Source organism: Vicugna pacos, unplaced genomic scaffold (assembly GCF_048564905.1).
Source record: "Vicugna pacos unplaced genomic scaffold, VicPac4 scaffold_19, whole genome shotgun sequence".
In the NCBI taxonomy this organism is placed as follows: domain Eukaryota; kingdom Metazoa; phylum Chordata; class Mammalia; order Artiodactyla; family Camelidae; genus Vicugna; species Vicugna pacos.
This window is the reverse complement of record NW_027328740.1, coordinates 9,218,271-9,236,838: the sequence shown is the minus strand read 5'-3', so window position 1 is coordinate 9,236,838 and position 18,568 is coordinate 9,218,271. Positions and strand designations below refer to the sequence as shown.

General features: G+C 32.1%; 1 pseudogene; it reads left to right on the top strand.

Moving 5' to 3' along the window:
• Positions 1–4,602: 4,602 nt before the first annotated feature.
• LOC140693374 (heat shock transcription factor, Y-linked pseudogene) lies at positions 4,603–5,157 on the top strand (annotated as a pseudogene).
• Positions 5,158–18,568: the final 13,411 nt, after the last annotated feature.

Here is an 18,568-nt window from a genome sequence, read left to right as displayed (position 1 = left end):
ATTTTATTGATAATTCTATTCCATTTCTGGTGATCTGTCTGTTCAAATGGTTAATTTGTTCTTGATGTAATATTGGAGGGCTGAATGTTTCCAAAATCTTCTCCATTTCTTCCTGGTTATCCAGTTTGTTTCCATGCAGTTGTTCATGATATTCAATTATGATATGCAAATTTGTTGTGCTCTTTTTAGTTTCTCCATTTTCATTTCTTATATTATTTGTGTTCTCTCCCTTTTCTTTTTGGTGAGGCTGTCCAGAGTTTTGTCAATTATGTTTACTATTTCAAAAGACTTTGATTTTTTTCTATATTTTAATGTGTATTTCAATTCTTTCTTCCATGATCTTTCTTATTTCTCTCTTTCTGCTGACTTTTGGTTTTGTTTGCTCTTCTTTTCATGATTAGTTTACATAGAACTATAGATAATTTATTTGAAATTACTCTTCTAATTTGAGTAGGGTCTTGTCATTTTGAACTTCCCTCTTAAGCCTGCTTTAACAGTGTTCCATAGAAATTGTTTAGTGTTTTGACATATTTCTCAAGATATTTTTTTTAATTTCTTCTTTTACTTGTTCATCTCCCCCACTTGTTATAGTACCATGGTGTTTAATTTACATGCTGCAATTTTTTCTCCGTATTTTTCTCTGAAGGATTTCTAGTTTCATGGTATTATACTCAGAAAAGATGCTTGAAATAATTTTTATTTTCTTAAATTTGTTGAGGCTTCTTCTGTGCCTGAGTACATAATCTTTCCTAGAAAATATTCCATGTGAACTGCGAAAGAATGTATATTCTGTTTGAGGAGGAGTACTGTTTTGAAAATATCAACCAACACCAATTATTTTATCATATCTTTTTGTATTTTTGTTCCCTTATTAGTTTTCTGTCTGAAAGACCAGTCTAGTGATGATAATGGGGAGTTATATTCTCCTACTGTGATTGTGTTCTGAGCGATATCTCCCTTTTTATCTATTAGTATTTGCTTTATGTATTTAGGTGCTCCTATATTGAGTGCATATATGAGTTTAATACCCTCATTTTTTATTGCTCCTTTATTCATTATATTATGTCCTTGTCTATCTTTCTCTATGGCCTTTGTTGTAAAGTCTATTTTGTGTGAAGTCAGTACTGCTAGTCCTGCTCTCTTGTCATGTCAATTTGCATGTGATATAATTTTCCATCTTCTGACTTTCAATTAATGTGTGTTCCTCTTACTAAAGTGAGTCTCTTCTATGCTTCATAATGTAGGGTTTTGTTATATTGTACCATCTGACACTATATATATTTGATTCAAGCACTAAGTCCATTAACAGTTGTGATAATTTTTGATAGACTGGTGTTTATTTCCATTTTGAACTTCATTTTCCAGTTGATTTGGTATTTCCTTTTTGTTCATTTCATTTTCTTTTTGTGGCTTGATAAGTTTTCTGTTATTATCTTGGTTTCTTTTTGGTTTTCTACTTCATTGTAAGAGTTTGACTTATGGTTACCCTGTTTTGTATGTATATTGACACATTATTATATCTTTTTATTTTAACTGATAGGAATAGAAATTCTAACCCCTCCTATAGAGGACAGAATCAAGAAGAAAATTCACTGTATTGTCCTGTATCAATCCCTGACCCATAAAAATTTTGATGGCCTGTTTTACAACATCCTTTTATTCTATTTTAAGACATTGTGGCAATTGCATTTCTAATTATGCCTTTCTCCTTTCTATAGCATCCTGCTTTTTGTTTCATAGTAGATTTTTCATTGTTTCTGTTTCTGTTGCTTAATTCTTTTAGTATTTGCTTTTCTGGAAGTTATTTATCTCTCCTTCTATTCTAAAGAATAGCCTTGCTTGATAAATTATTTTAGATTACAGGTTTCTTTCATTCAGGATTTTGAATATGTCTTGCCACTGCCTTATGCCTGTTGTATTTGTGTATGAAACGTGTTTACAAATATAATATATATAATTATATATATATGAATAGAATATACAGAAATGAGGTTAACAAATAAGAGAAATCATATACATTAAAAAATTGAAAACATTGATGAAGGAAATTAAAAGTGATCCAAAGAAATGAAAAGATCTCTTATGTTAATGATGTGAAACAATGTGGTTGAAACAACCACACTACCCAAAGCAATCTACATTTAGTGTGATTCATGTCAAAGTACCCATGAGATTTTTCCATTTAATAGAACAGGTAATTTCAAAATTTATATGTAACCGCATAGATTATGAGTTGCTAAAATGATCTTGAAAAAGTGTATTAAATCTAATAGTGTAAAGTTCTCTGATGTTAAACAGTCCAAAAAAGCTTTAGTAATTTAAACAACATGATACTGGCTCAAAAACAGACACCAATTAATAGAAGAGAATAGAGCAACCACATATAATCCCTCACACCTATGATCAATTAAACCATGAAAAAGGAAGCAAGAGAATAAAATGAAGAATTGACATTCTCCTCAATAATTAGTGCAGGGGAGATTGAACATGTAAAAGATACATTAGAATAGTTCCTCATATTGTATACAATCCATAAGCAGAGAATATCTTTCTATTTATTTTGGTTACTTATATTTCTTGCACCTGTAATTTATAGATCAATGTTTAGATCTTTTATTTCACTTATCAAATGTATTCCTAATTTATCCCTTTTGGTATAAATATGCAGACAATTGTTTTCCTAATTTCTCTTTCTGATAATTTGTTGTTACTATATAAAAATGCAACGGATATTTGCATATTGATTTTGTATTCTGTACGTTTACTAAGTTTGTACATTATTTGCAACAGTCACTGGAGGAGTATATGGAGTTTTCTATCTATGCATAATTATGTCATCTGTAAAAATTTTACTGCTTTTTTACAAGTTGGATGCCTTTTATATTTTTTCTTGACTAGTTGTTCTGGCTAGGGCTTCAAGTAGTGTAATTTAGTACCTGTGAGAATGAGCTAGCTTTTCTTATTACTGGACCAGAGGAACACCTTCCTGTAAGTTAACATTGAACGTGACGTTAGTCATGGGTTTTTCATATATGGCTTATATTATGTTTAGTTACATTCTATTTAAAGTGAATTTCTTAAGAATATTTTTATAAAATAGTAAAGATCAGATCTGTGAAAAATTTTCCCACATTTTTTGAGAATGCTTTTTTGAATTCTCTGCTTTTTAAGGGATTGTATCACATATATTGATTTGCATATGATAAGTAATATTTATGAATGAGGACTAAATCCAACTTAAGTATAGTTTATAATACTTATAATATGCAATGTATTCAGGTTGCTTATGTTTATTTAGAATGGAATGTACACATACTGAAAGAAAAATTCACATTGTAGCTTGAGTTTACAATTATCTATTTAAAAATTTTATCCCTCATTTTGAAATTGGCTCATGTTTAATGGAATATATTTCTAAATAAAGAATATAACTTTTGGCAGAACTGGATTTTCTACGGTTTACTGATACACAACGTAACTATTATTTACAATTAGTGAACAAAACCCTTGCCTTAAAATGCCGGATTTTACTACCAATGTTATCTGTTTCAGGACTGAGATACAAATTGCTTCCTAAAATGCATTACATGGTATTTTCCACCCGAACACACATATAGTGTTATTTCTTTCTTTTTTGATTGTTTCTTTGTTTGCCCCTTAATGGAGGCACTGCTTATTTAACCCAGGATCTTTTGCATAAGTGTATTTATCAACATCATTTTGGAACACTTAACAGAAGGCTCAAGGGTTTGGATTATAAAGATGAAAAGAAAATTTGTTCCTTCTAAGGACTGAAAAACCTCTGACTGAAAGAATGGCAAAAGTATACATTTGTAAATATACTATAAGATTTTCTCTTTTGTAATTTTAGAGTAGAATATTAACATACATTTGTTTTACTTATAGAACTTAATTGAAATTTAAAACAAAACTTCTGCCCCTTGGGATTTCTTAAATTTGATTCATTATTTTTATCTAATTTTATTTCATACTTATTTACCATTTATTTTTTATACAATACAAATAAACTGATATTTATTCTGCTCATGTTATGAATATAGAGCTACTTATTATAAAGTACACAGAAAAATACTTATTTCCATTTCCAAATCAAATTATGTTTCACTTTAATTACAAATGATACTGAAATAGATATACATTATCTGTACTGGATTTACACAAATTTCACTTTAAATTCTAAAACTTTAATATTATTTTATATATTTTGTGCATTACTTATACTCTGTTCTTAAATCTGGTAAAAATTTCTGTACAAAAGGAAGGAGATTGGTTTTATTTCATAGACCCCAAAATTAAATTATTTAGAAAGATTTTGTTGGGATAATATTTGCAAATCACACTTTAAATATAAGCATCCTATATGTTTCATTTTAACTGGATGAATGACAAGTAAACACTGGCTGAATGTTACACTTGAGTTGCTGAGAGTCCAGTTGTTTTGTAATGTCACAGCTACTCAAGTTGAGTTTCATTGTGAAGGTCTAGCAGTTTATCTGTGCAGGCCTGCTAAAGCAGCATTTGATGCTGCAGTGCTCAAAATCATGCAGATTAGAAAAGTAGCTGTTGATAAATTTAATTGAGATGGCACATGATTCTTCAGAAATTCAAGTTGTGTCTTGTAAAGATGGACCAACTGGTTCAGCAAAATCCGGTAGATCTCTATTGTGTGATCAAACATTTTCTGGGGACTTGGACTTGAGGTCTATGATTGAAGAAAATGCTTTTCAGACTTTGTCTGAAGAATCCTTGATAAAAACACCATGATACACACATTGTGTCTCTGAACCAGATGAAGATAATGATTTTCGTTATCTGACATTTCCAAGAAAACTCTGGAAAATAGCTGGGAGTGACCAATTTAAATCCATCTGGTGGGATGATAATGGATATTTCATAGTGATTGATGAAGATGTCTTTAAGAAGGAAGTTTTGGAAAGAAAGGCCCCTTTCAGAATATTTGAAACTGGAAGTATGAAAAGTTTACTTAGACAGCTAAACCTATATGGGTTTAAGAAGGTGCGGTAGAATTTTCAAGGTTCTGCTTGTTTAGCTGACTTTCTGGCAGTAGAAAAAGAAGTCTCTGTTTTAAGAAAGGTATTCAGAAATTTTAGTTACCACATGGTAACTTATATATAAAATTTTATTTTGTATATCAATCAATGATAATATAAAAGTAAAGCTAAATTTTGAAAATTGTATAAAACTACTAAGGCTAAAATCCTTTATTTTTTCTAAAAAATGAGGATAGTGCCTTAAGTAGTCAATATTATGAGAAACTTTGTTTGCAACTATGAATAATTCCAGAAATCTAAATAAAGGTATTAAGGCTGCTTATAAAAAGTGGCATTCACTGTTACTGCAATGGCTGACTTCTTAAATTTGATGAGTATACTATTTAAATGCATAGTTTCCAAATAAGGAACTTCAAAATATCGTCAGCAATGTTCATATTTTGATGATATTATCTTTGCATTGTAAACGTGGAATCTGAGGTTTTATAAGTTAGCCTTATTGTAGTCTTGTATTTTGGTTTAAAATTTTACTAAAATGTTTCTCCATTGGTTGTAGCTGCATTTGTATCATAATCCAAATGTTAAACGAGGCTGTCCCCAGCTTTTAGTGAGAATAAAAAGAAGAGTTGAGATTAAAAATTCTTGTCTGTTGTCTTCATTGGCTGAAGATTTCAACAAGAAATACTTTAAATCAGGGGTAATGTCGATAAACATAATTCTGATTTTGTGGCTGACACTAGTGGAGAAAGTGCATTTTTACCTTCTGCAAATTTAAACATGCCTCTAATAAGAAAGCCCTCTACTAGCCACATAATTGGTGATACAACAACCCCGATCAGAGGTGATTTTCCTCCTCCATCATCAATGTCAGTGAGACCACCAGAACAAATTGCAGTGGATCAACGAGCTATTTTTAATCAGTTCACCCCTGTCCACGGGCACTCTCAAATCAGCTACAATGAAACAAATGGCCGTATTGTGAACTCCATTACAACTACAACTTGTATTTCTCAGTACAGCATCTTCTCTCCCATACAGAGCAATTATTTTAGACTGATGTTGGAGCCTTCTACTTTTCCATAAAGATATCACAAAATATCTGCCAATGAACTTCATTTTCCTAAACTTCAACCAGGGATCAACCCACGCATTTCAGTGCCAGTGATAGCTGATAAATCAGTTACCTCTCTTTCAAGGCCAACTCATCAGACATTTTCAGTTTATGAACGTCAAACTAATTACAACTGATCAACCAGAGGACTACCAGATTATGCAGGATAACAGTAGTTAAAATTGATGTTGGCAAATGTCATCAAATATCTGCAATTTTCTTATTTTAACAATAATCATAGGTGTGTACCTGTATTTTCCTTATTTTTTTTTTAATATAGCATATAGTTAAACAGGAGACTAAGTTGCCATTTAACGATAGAAAGAGATATCTGATTGATATGATCTTTTTATGGAAAAATATGGGAGTAAATTTAAATAATTCCTTGTAAGGAAGAAGAAAATATGGGAGAATTTGGAAAAAGACTAAAACATGGAGAGAGGGAAAATTACTAAGTGGATTCAGGTTCATACTGGAAAGTATGAAAAGTGTTAAGTTAGGATAGATTGGAACAGGAGATACATGCAGAACCGGCCCAGGGATCATGGTCTCTATTATGTCATCCCTGGAATCAAAAAGATCACATGATATAGTCAAAGATGGCACATTCATCATGTGGTAGAATTTAAGAAGTAATTTTATCTATGGTCTTCTTCGTGCTGTTCTAAAAGCATTCCAATTGGTGCTTTCATTTCCTGCCCTGAAGATTCTACATTATATTTTCTAGTCAATAATTTATGTTGCTTTATGTTCCAGCCAAAGTAAAGTTTACGTTCTCAGGGTGGCATTCAATGCCTTTCCAACTCTAAGCACACAACCTCAAATTTGTTTAGTCATTTCTTTATGAATCTGGCAACTGATTACCATGGCATATCTTTATGTTTCACTGTATCTGGATATATATCCAGGCAAATGATTGTCAACAATGTTAGTTCCAAACTCAATACTTTTAATCCAGCTCATCCTTGGATTTTGGGTGTCCTCCTTTTACCTTGTTAGACTATCCCTGTCTCAGCACAGAAACCACCTCCTCCAGATGTTTTCTGTCTATCCCCCTTTCCTTGTCTAACTTGGATACCAGCACAGTAAGCTCAGCACATGCCACAGGATGCATTTTAGTATTTACTGAATGAAAAATACATGTTGACTTTAGCAAAATCCACTTTCTTGAAACAAGAAAACTCTCATGGTTTTCCAACTATTTTGTTATGGTCTTTACTCTTCACCAAAAACTAGCTCTTTTCATAGCCCAAGGACTAATCCCTCAAAACAGTAATTGGAGGTAGGTACAAGAGACAAGTTATTATTTTCTTAATTCATGCCTCCAGAGGTCTAAAGTATTCCATTCCAATTTGCTGGACATTTTCCTGTCTCTTCATCACCCACCCATCCCAAAATAGCTGATATCCTTCCCCATACCAATAACTATACTGCCTTCCAATTATTTTACTTCTTAAATTCAGAGATTTTTCCAGAAAAGACACTGCCATTGCAAACATTTAATATAGGTTTATACACCCCACATAACTTTTGCCCCTTCTAACCTTAACAGAGGATGTATCTAAAATGTACTTGACCCTTGGCTGTGGTGGTTGCATTCAGTAACCAAATTGCAATCTAAAATGTGTGGACTAGATGGAGGTGAGGGTGATAGAATTAAAAATTTGTCCAACTGCAAGAATACCAAATTTATACAGATATTAGGAAATATAAAATATTCATGAAAGTCTTTGACTATTTCCCATTAATTTAAAATAAAATATGAAGCATTTTAAGAATGTGAAATGCCCTGAAATGCTGGAAAAATTGTAGGAAAAGTCAGGGAGCCTACGGCTTCTGCTCACAATGATTCAGGTAGTGTCAGCTGATAAGACAGTAATGGCAGAATTTAGTACTGAAAATGTGTCACCTATTGTGAAGAAAGCTTTTGATAATCTGGAGAATGGGCAAATTGGCCAGGGTGAACTCTAGCAACATGCCACCAATATGACCTTTACCAAGAGAAGAATAGAGACCACTTACAGCTGGAGAACTGTGTCTGAACACCAGTGGTTCTTCCTACAACAAAAACATCAAGCTTTTTAGTTTGTCAGCTGAACTCTGATGGTGGCTATGTTGTTGCGTACATTAGCATTCTGGGGTTCAGATGGGCTGGTTCAGCAGCTAGTTTCCAGCTCCTTATCAGACAGTGGGTCTTACCGTGATCATCTTAACAAGGTTCTATACTGATAAGTCAAAAGCTACAGTTTACTTTCAAAATTAGAAATCCTAAAGAAGAATATTGTTTGTCCATCTGTAGTTTTCTACCTGGGAAAATCTAGACTATTGGCAAAACTACAAAAGTTGGCTGGTGCTTTGAAAACTATTCTCTGAGCTCTGCCCACTGAATTCTTCCCACTAAATACAACAAATCTCTGTACCACTGTGTCTGTGTGTGAGGATGGATTGTTAAGTAGTAACTAAGTCTGTCTTAGTTGAGTCATCAGTGAAATATTCCTCTGCATCTGGCAGAATCTCTGTGAATTAAGAGTTTCATTGAAACACCAGATTTTCTTCCAATCAGGGAGGGATAGATTATATTTCTCCCAGTATACTAATTGTTACCTGTTCATTGAATTCTGAGCTGATGCTAGGGCCAAGCCACTGAACCCTTGAATGGGACTGAGGCATATACATTATTTAGTACCGAGAGCCCAGCACAGGACTGTATCACCTTTTTAATTTAAGCTTATGAATATGTTTTTTCTTTTAATTCTCATTGTTGACACAACTTATTTTGGCTTTGAACACACTTTGACTAATTTATAGATTCTGAAACACTGAATTATTCCCATTCACACAGAAATTGCAATAACTTTTCTTCCCTTGGACTACCTGGAATAGAGTGAGCGCCCTCATCATTTTGAAAGCAGTCCTCTGTCCTAATATTGCAGAATCTTTACACATCTTTGCCCAGGACTTGAACAAGAGTGTCTGCTGTGGATCTCATGGATTATCGTCACACTCCCTTATGCAACCATGAGAAAACTCCACATTCTTATCCAAAATTAAGTCTTTGTCATTATTGCATTCCCATTGGAAAACAGTTAAGAATTTTAGGAGTTCTGAGATTTTACCATGCTGAGATTTTTAGCAACCTAGCATGTTCAATTCTTACAGAAGCTGTCGGGGAGATGAGACCATCGGTCAGAGACAGTGAATTTTATCACTCACAGCAAGAGCAGCCAGTTTTAAATTTGTATCCATTCACTAATCTCAGATGATTACACAGAATGAAATTTTGATGCCTACAGAAGCAGTAGCTGTTAACATGAAGAAAGTTTAAGGCATGGTAAGACACTAATTTTATTAATATCTTTATGTACAATTTATTAGAATCACTTATTTATGAGTATCTTTACCTAGGATAAGTATATCATGAGTCAAGTTTACTTGCTGCTAAAACAATCATGAGAAATGATATGGGAAAAAATGACCATTGACTTTTCATTTTTCCTTCCCCTTTTATTTACATATAATTGGCATAAAACATTGTGTAAGTTTAGGTGCACAGGATAGTGATTTGATTTACAACTATCATGAAATAAATATCATAGCAACTTTTGGGAGAATTCATTTTCTCATTTAGATAAAATTTTAAAGTAATACAATTTGTCGTTTGGTTGTGATGAGTAATCTTATGGTCTACTCTCTTAACAACATACATATAGAACATAAATCAGTATTAATTGTAATTTTCATGTTATTACAGGGCATCCTTAGAATACGTTTATTTTATGGCTGGCAGTTTGTAGCTTTTGAGTGCATTAATCAAATTCTCCTTTTCCAAAACCTGCCTCTGTTAATTACAAATCTAATTTCCTATAAGTATCTTTATTTGTTTTTGAATTGTACTTTCTTCTATAACACTGTGCTAGTTTCCCCTACATAAAATACTGTTTGCAATTTTTAATACATTTCAAACTGTTCACCAGAATATATTTAGTTATGATATGTTGCTATGTAAATATATTTAATAGTTATTGACTATTCCCCATAGAGTAAATTTCTTGTCCCTGATTTATTTAACTTGCACCTGGAAAATTTTCCCTTTTAATTTTCCTCAACTTTTTCTTTTCCTTACCCCATTTCCCTCCTTCTTGTGAACATCCTGTTTCTTTCTATATGTATAAATCCTTTTCTGTGTTGCTATGATCATTTGTTTAAAATTCCAAATTTGAGTAAAATAATTCAGCATTTGTCATTCTCTTTCTGACATATTTCACTTAGCATATTACCCTCTTTTTCTACCCATTTGTTGCAAATGACAAAATCTTATACTTTTTGCAGCTGAATGATAACCCATTTTATTTTTATCTGTGTGTGTGTGTATAAATACTGCATATATATATATACTTCATATATATATATACTGCATATATATATAGTCTCTGTGTGTGTATATATATATAAATATAGATAAATCTGTAATTAAGATGGGTAGATATATACATTATAAACACACATCTTTTTCTCCATCATCTACTGATGAGCAATTAATTTGCTTCAATATCCTGTCTTTTGTGAATATTGCTGCAGTGAATATAGGGTTGCATTTATCTTTTCTAATTAGCGTTTTTATTTTCTTGGAATTAGTATCGAGGTATGGAACTGTAGAATTATATTTCAAATTTATATTTAGATAAATCTCCATGTTGTTTCCACAGTGGCAGCACATTTTTCCATTCACTCCAGCGGTGCATCCGGGTTGTTATTCTTACATCCTCACCAACAATTATGTTTGTTATCTTTTTGATAATAGTCATTCTGACAGGAGTGACATAAAATCTCATTGTGTTTTGGACTTCCATTTTTCTGATGGTTAGTGATGTTGATCGGTTTCATGTGCCTGTTGGTTACCTTTCCCCCACTGTATATTCATTTTTTGTAATGGGCTAAATGACCATAACTGTCTAATTTCATTTTCAGGCATTATTTGTGTTCCATTATTCTGTTTCTTTTGTGCCACTGCCATATTATTTTTATTACTGTAGCTTTGTATTATAGCTTAAAATCACGGACTGTAATACATCCTCTTTGTTCTTTGTCAAAGTTGTTTGTGTTTTTATTTTGTTTGTTTTCTTTTCTTTCTTTTTTCTTTTTTTTTTAAGTGATTTCAATTCTTTTGTCTTTACATGTAAATTTTAGAATTATTTTTTGTAGGTGTCTGAAAATGCCCTTGGTATTTTTGGGGGAACTGAATTTAATAAGTGTATTTTCTTGGCTTATTCTGCCATTTAAACAATATATGTTTCCTCATCTACGAACACAGTATATTCTTTCATCTGTTTGCATTACCTTCAATTTCTGTTATAAATATTTTATAGATTTCTGAGTACAGGTCCTTTACCTCCTTGGTTGGATATATTTCTTGATTTTTTTTTCTAATGCAACAGTAAATGATGCAGTTCCCTCACTTTCTGTATCAGTTAGCTTCTTGATAGTGTGTAGAAATGCAAGATTTCTGTATGTTAATTTTACATTCGGAAATTTTACCAAATGCGTTGATAAGCCCTAGTAGTTTTGTGGCGTCTTCTTTAGGGTTTCTGTTTAAATTATGTCATCTGCAAACAGATACTTTTACTCCTTTCCTTAATTAGCTATATTTTACTTTCTTTTATTTTGGATAGCTATGGCTAGAATTTCCAATACTATAATGAATAAAAGGGGTAAGAGTGAGCATTTTTGTCTTCTTCCTGCTCTTATTGGAGATGCTTTCAGATTTTAATCAGTGAGTGTCATGTTAGCTGAGTTCTTGTCGTATAAGACCTTAACTGTGTTGAGGTATGTTTCCTCATGCCCACTTTGAGGAGAAATATATTCATAAATAGATACTGAATTTGTCAAAACATTTTATGGCTCTATTGAGGTGACCATATAAAATTTATTCTTCATATTGTTAGTGTGGTGTAACATACTGATTAATTTGTGGGTATTCAATCACTTTTGCATCCCTGGAGTAAAATGGATTTAATCATATTGTATAATACTCTTAATGTATTGTTTGATTTGCTAACAATTTAGTATTGATTTTTGCATCTATGCTTATCAGTAGTATGTAACCTGTAATTTTTTGAAGTATTTGTTCCAGTTTTAGTAGTAATGTGATACAGAAATTTGGGGTAGTGATCCTCCCTTCCTCTCGAAATTTTTGGAATACGCTGAGAAGTATATGTGACAGTTATTCTTTAAATGTTTGGCAGAAATCACCTGTGAAGCTGTCTAGGCCTGGAAATTTGTTTCTTGGGAGATTTTGTTAAATTACTGATTCAATTTCATTAGTGACAATCCGTTCATATTTTCTATTTCTCATTCCATTCTGGAAATTATGTCTTTCTCAGAAATTGTATATTTCTTCTAGGGTTTCCATTTTATAAGCATATAATTTGTTGTATCTTTATGTGATGCTTTGTATTTCTTTGATATAAGCTGTAACTTCTCATTTATTTCAGAGCTTATTAATCTGTACTCTCTTTTCTGCTCATGTGTATGGTTAAAGATTATCAACATTATTTATCTTTGAAAAGCTATTATTTAGTTTGATCAAATGTTTCTGTTTTTAATCTTTATTTTATTTAATTATGTTCTGACCTTTCAACTGTCTTTCCTTCTACTAACATGTTTATTTATTATTTTGCTACAACATTTGGTTGTAAGAATATGTTGTAAGAGACGTGTTTCTTATTTGTATAAGTGGGATTATTTTGCTATAAGTATCCCTATTAATACTGCTTTTGTTAAACCCCATGGATTTTGTTTCTGTTGTCATTTTTCTTTATATATTTTTTGTTTGATTTATACAGCAATCCAGTTGTTGTTAATATTGTATGATTTATCCTCCACACTTTAGTATTTTTCTCAGGTTTTTTCTTTTAATAAATTTCTATTTTCACAGAATCCAAAAGTTTCTTCACAAAACAAGGAAAAAATAATAAAATTTGAACATATATCTGAAAGTCCCAAATTTTTAAAATTATTTTGAAAAATGAATGAAGCTGTGGGTATTACCCTCCCTGAGTTTAGAACATACTACAAAGTTACAGTAATCAATACATCAAAATATGGCACTTATAGAAACACAGAGAAAAATGGAACAAAATAAAGAGTCTGAAAATAAACCCACACACATATGGTCAATTAGTCTGCAATGAAGGTTGCAAGAGTATACAATGGAAAAAAGATAGTCTCTTCAAAAAGTAGTTCTGAGAAAACAGGACAGTACATGTAAAAGGAAGATGTTAAAATACTTCCTTCCATAGTATAAAAAATGAGATAAAATGGATTAATTCCCTAAATTTAAAGCATGAAACTATACAATATTTGACCAAGAACAGGAGCAGAACTGACTTTGAGATAAATCATAGCAATCTTTATTTTTGATCTGTCTCCAAATTAAAAAAAAAGGAAAACTAACAATTACAGTTTTTAGTTTACTGAGGAAAAAATAGATGTATTCTGCGATATAGGGATTCTATTTCTTTTATAAGTGTGAAGTGCAAAAACTTTTGCAGAACAAAGGAAACCTTCAACAAGACATATGATAACAGACAGAATAGAAGGAAAAATTTCAGACAATGAGACCTACAAAATGTTAAAATCCATAATATATATATAGCATATTAGACTCAATATTTAAAAAATAAAGACCCCAAATGAAAAACAGCTGAAGAATCCTCATGGAAACTTTTCAAAAATAGACATGTGGATGATTTTCATGCTCATATAAAGAAACATAACGTTGCTATTCATTAGGAAAACATAAATCAAAACCAGAATGAAATAATCGTACAGCAACCAAAATGGCTATTAACAAAATGTCTACAAATGACAAACATTAATCAGAATGTCAATAAGAGTGAACCCAGCTACACTGTTGGTGGAAATATAAATTGATGCATCCACTATTATAAAAGTGTGGACAGTGCCCAGAAAACTTGAAACAGAAGCATTATATGTTGCAGCAATTCCAGTTTTTGGTATAAATCTGAAAAAAAAATGAAAACATTAACTTAAAGGATATATTACCCCCAATGTTCTTAACATCATCATTTATAGTAGTCAAGGGTAGAAGCACAACTCAACTGCCCATCAACAGATGATTGGCTGAAATAGATGTGGGATATAGATAACAAAATATATAATTATTCATTGTATATTAAATAGTAAAATTCTGCCATTTGGAACAATGTGACTGGACCCAGAGGGTGTTGCACATAGGAAAATAAGTCATACAGGGAAAAACACTCTACGTTGTCACTTAAATTGGGAAAATAATGATATAAGAGAAATAATCATTAAAAAACAAAAAAAGAATCACATATATATGTGTAGTGTACCAAGTAGTGGTTTCATGTGGGGAAAGGGTAGAAGGATGGAGAAGACAGAAATGTTGAAGCTACAATTAATAAATTAGAGAAAAAAAGTGCTATATTTAGAGCACAGGGAAATATTTTAATAATTTAATTGATTTTAAAGAGATTATAGGGGTATATTTTAGTAAAATGTGCATGTAGGTGGGTAAAACATTGAAGAAAATAACCCAGGAAATTCAAAATATTTTGTAGTACTATGATATTAAGGGAAGTGATTTATTTACTTTCTTTAGTGTTATAATTTCCTAATTAGAATTTAAGCTTTTAGTTGAAAAACTATATACTTTTAAATGTGACATAAGTTGAAACTATTTTTGTCTCTCCCTTTACATCTACAGTCAGTAAAACATTCACATCTGAACAAAAATAACCACAACACAAACAATACTCCAGAACGCATGCGAACAGGTGAAGTTCAGTGGACTAAAGCACACAAAACAGGTTGAACTGAGGGAAGAGCAGAGTTGGTGTCTGCAACCAAGGCCCCCTGAATAGGATTTCTGAGTCTATAAATTCAAAGAACCCAGTAAAAACAGGGTCTCAGTGGTTCACGCAGCTTCGGCCTCCAACTGCACCAGTATTCATGATCACAGGTAACTAGGAGGGAGCCACAATGGAGACAGAGTTTCCATCCTTCAGACACTTAGACATTCATGAATCTGTCCCTACTCCCCATTCACAGTGGTGGAGTCAAGTTACCTTGCAACACTGGACATGGGAAAGGCACTTGCCTGATTCCAAATACCCACCTGTCTTTACAACTTTCCTCAATGTGTACACTGATTCTCAAGGGATATCAGATAAAAGGAAGGGTTCTCCGTCCCAGTGACAACAGTGGCATTAACTACCAGAGAATTCTAAGAAGTGACAATGAAAGCACATCTTTTATCCACACAGTAGCGTCAGGAAAGTGTCATTTTGAAATATTATCAGAGGTAGCTCAGGTAAGTAAAACCAATAATTGTGCAATATTGCAAGCTACCAGAAAACAAAAGCAAGGACTCCAACTCCCAATCTGTTATTTAGTGTCATCAGAGCAATAATCTATCAAGATCAAGACCAATCACAGTAACTTTATAGGACACGCTAACACTCAGATAGACACACACAGACACCGTCACAGACACAGACACAGAAACACACGCACACACACCTACACACACACACACACACACACACACAATGTCAGCCCTGCAGGAAACAAAGTTAACGTCATGGTATATTGCCATATAATTAATAGAGAATCCAAATAATTGTCATACAGAAACTCAATACAAAAAACAAAACTGAGAAAGCAGTTTAGTGAGCTCAGGAATAAATGAAATGATGATAAGGAATACATTACCAAAGAGACTGAAAATATAAAATAACCTAACATTTTTGGTGGACCAGGAGAACTTAATAAATGAGATGAAGAATGCAACAGAAAGCATTGGAAGTAGAGTGTCTTTCTGCAAGAGAGATTAGAAAACTCACCAATAAAAATCTAGAAATGTTAGGAGAGGGCAGAGATTCAAGATATTTAAAAGTGGGGAAATTCTACAGTAGCCATAGACTTCCTCAGGAAGTGCACATTAGTGTGGAATCCTGGGGGGGGTAGAAAGTTAGAAGGTAGCTGATTGTTTATTTAAAGAATTAAAATTGATAACTTCCCAAACCTGTGTAAGGAACTGATATACACGTCCATGAACCAACAAAACACCAATAACTTTAAGACAAAGGGACCTCCTTCAATATACGTCGTATGCAAATTGAAAACACAATGACAGAGTAAAATTTTAAAGACAGCCAAAAAAAGTTATGATAATCTACAAAGGAACCCCCATTAGGCTTTTAGCAGATTTCTGAGCAAAAAATATACGCCAAACATAAATAAGATTGTATTTTCAAACTAATGAAATAAGATATCACTCACCCAATAATTCTTACACTGTTATCACTTAGATATAAAGTGAAAGTAAAGACTTTAACTAACAAACCTGAATGAGATGAAAAAGCAAAACCGAGACACCTTATTAGAGGTGTAGAAAAGAAGTCTTCTAAGAAATATAAAATGGCAAAAATATGCTAAACATTGACCAAAAGCTAAGGAAAGACCATGAGAAAGGTTCAACACTTTCTTTGGGTATGTTCTTAAATGCTACTATTCTATATGGATTAAAGAGTGAAAAAGAGGTAATCAGGGGCAATAAATACAGATACTTCAAACTGGTATCATTTTCACAAGAGTAAAAGAAATAATTTGAAACAGTAATCATAAAAAGTAAAGTGTAATATAAAACAATATTAAAGGAAGATGCTATCAGCAGAAAAAGGACTAAATTATACAGGATATGTTTTATTTTATTTGAAGTACATTAGATGTAAAATATTGTGTAGTTTCAGATGTAAAGCATAGTGATTCCAACCACTTTGTAGATTATATTGCATTATGAATTATTACAGTAATTATAACATACAATTATTTTAAGCAATTGTGTACAACTCCATACTGTATACAGATTATCCTTGTTGCTTCTCTATTAATGTATACTTCTTTGTGTCTGTCAGTGCCCTACCATTGAATTCTCTTTCCTTTCCACTTTGGTAAACATAAATTATTTCCCATATCTTTGAGTCTGCTTATGTTTTGTCTATCTAATCTCTTAACCACTCCATCATGTCTCCACCTAACTACTATCTATCTATCTATCTATCTATCTATCTATCTATCTATCTATCTATCTATCATCTATCTATCAAACATCTATCTATCATATAAGTATGTATCTGTACTTCTATCTATTTTTCTGTCATCTGTCAATGGATAGCTATACAAAGATGTACACAGATATTTGTTAGTGTTTAGATTCCACATATAAATTAAATTATATCATTTTGTCTTCGTCTAAGTTACTTCACTAAGCACAACATTTACTAGGTTATCTCATGATGCTGAAATAGCAATGTGTTATAGTTTTTCATGGCTGAGTAATATTTATTGCATATTTACTGATACATCATTTCTTCTTAAGTCCATAGTCCGCTGTGGACTCTTGGATTTCTTCCCTGTCTTGCATATTATAAACAGTACTGTTGTGAACATTGGTTCTTCACAATTTAGGGTGTTTTTTCCCAGATATTTCCAAGGAGAGGTTTTACTGGGTCATATGTTAGTTAACTTTTTCATTTTTAAACAAATCTGAATACTGTTTTCCTTAGAAGTTGTACCAATTTACATTACTACCAAGAGTATACAAGAGATTTCTTACCTCCACATCATCTCCAACACTTACTATTTGTAGACTTTTTGATAAAGCCGTTTGACCAGTGTGAAGTGATACCTCGTTGTGCTTTTGATTTGCAATTACCTAATAATTAGTAATGATGTGAAATTTTATCACTTGCCTGTTATTCATCTGAATATTTTCTTTGTAAAAATATTAACTCAGGTACTCTGCTCTTGTTTTTGATTGGGTTTTTGTTTTTCACCTTGAGTTATGTAACCTAAATCCATGTTACATCTATTAACCTACATCTATTAACCCCTGGTCATTTGCATTGTTTGCAAATATGTTCTCCAATTACACAGGCAGTGTTTGCATTTCATTGATAGTGTCCTTAGCTGTAAAGAAATTTTCAAGATTGTTTAGGTCCCATTTGCTTATTTTTGCTTTTATTTCTTTTGCCTTAGGAGACTGATATATGAAATTATTCCTATGATGTATATACAATAGTGTATCACCTATATTCCCATCTAGCAGTTTTATAGTATCAGGTCTTACGTTTACTTCCTTAATACACATGGAGTTTATTTTTGTATATGATGTCAGGAAATGCTCTCAATTCATTGTTTTTCATGTAGATGTCCAGATTTCACAACACCATCCATTGACGAGACTGTCTTTTCTCCATTGTGAACTCTTGCCTCTTTTATCATAGATTCATTGCTTATAGGTGTGTGGAATTATTTCTAGGCTCTCTATCTGTTTTTGTTGATTATATCTCTGTGCCAATGCCATACATTTTTATTA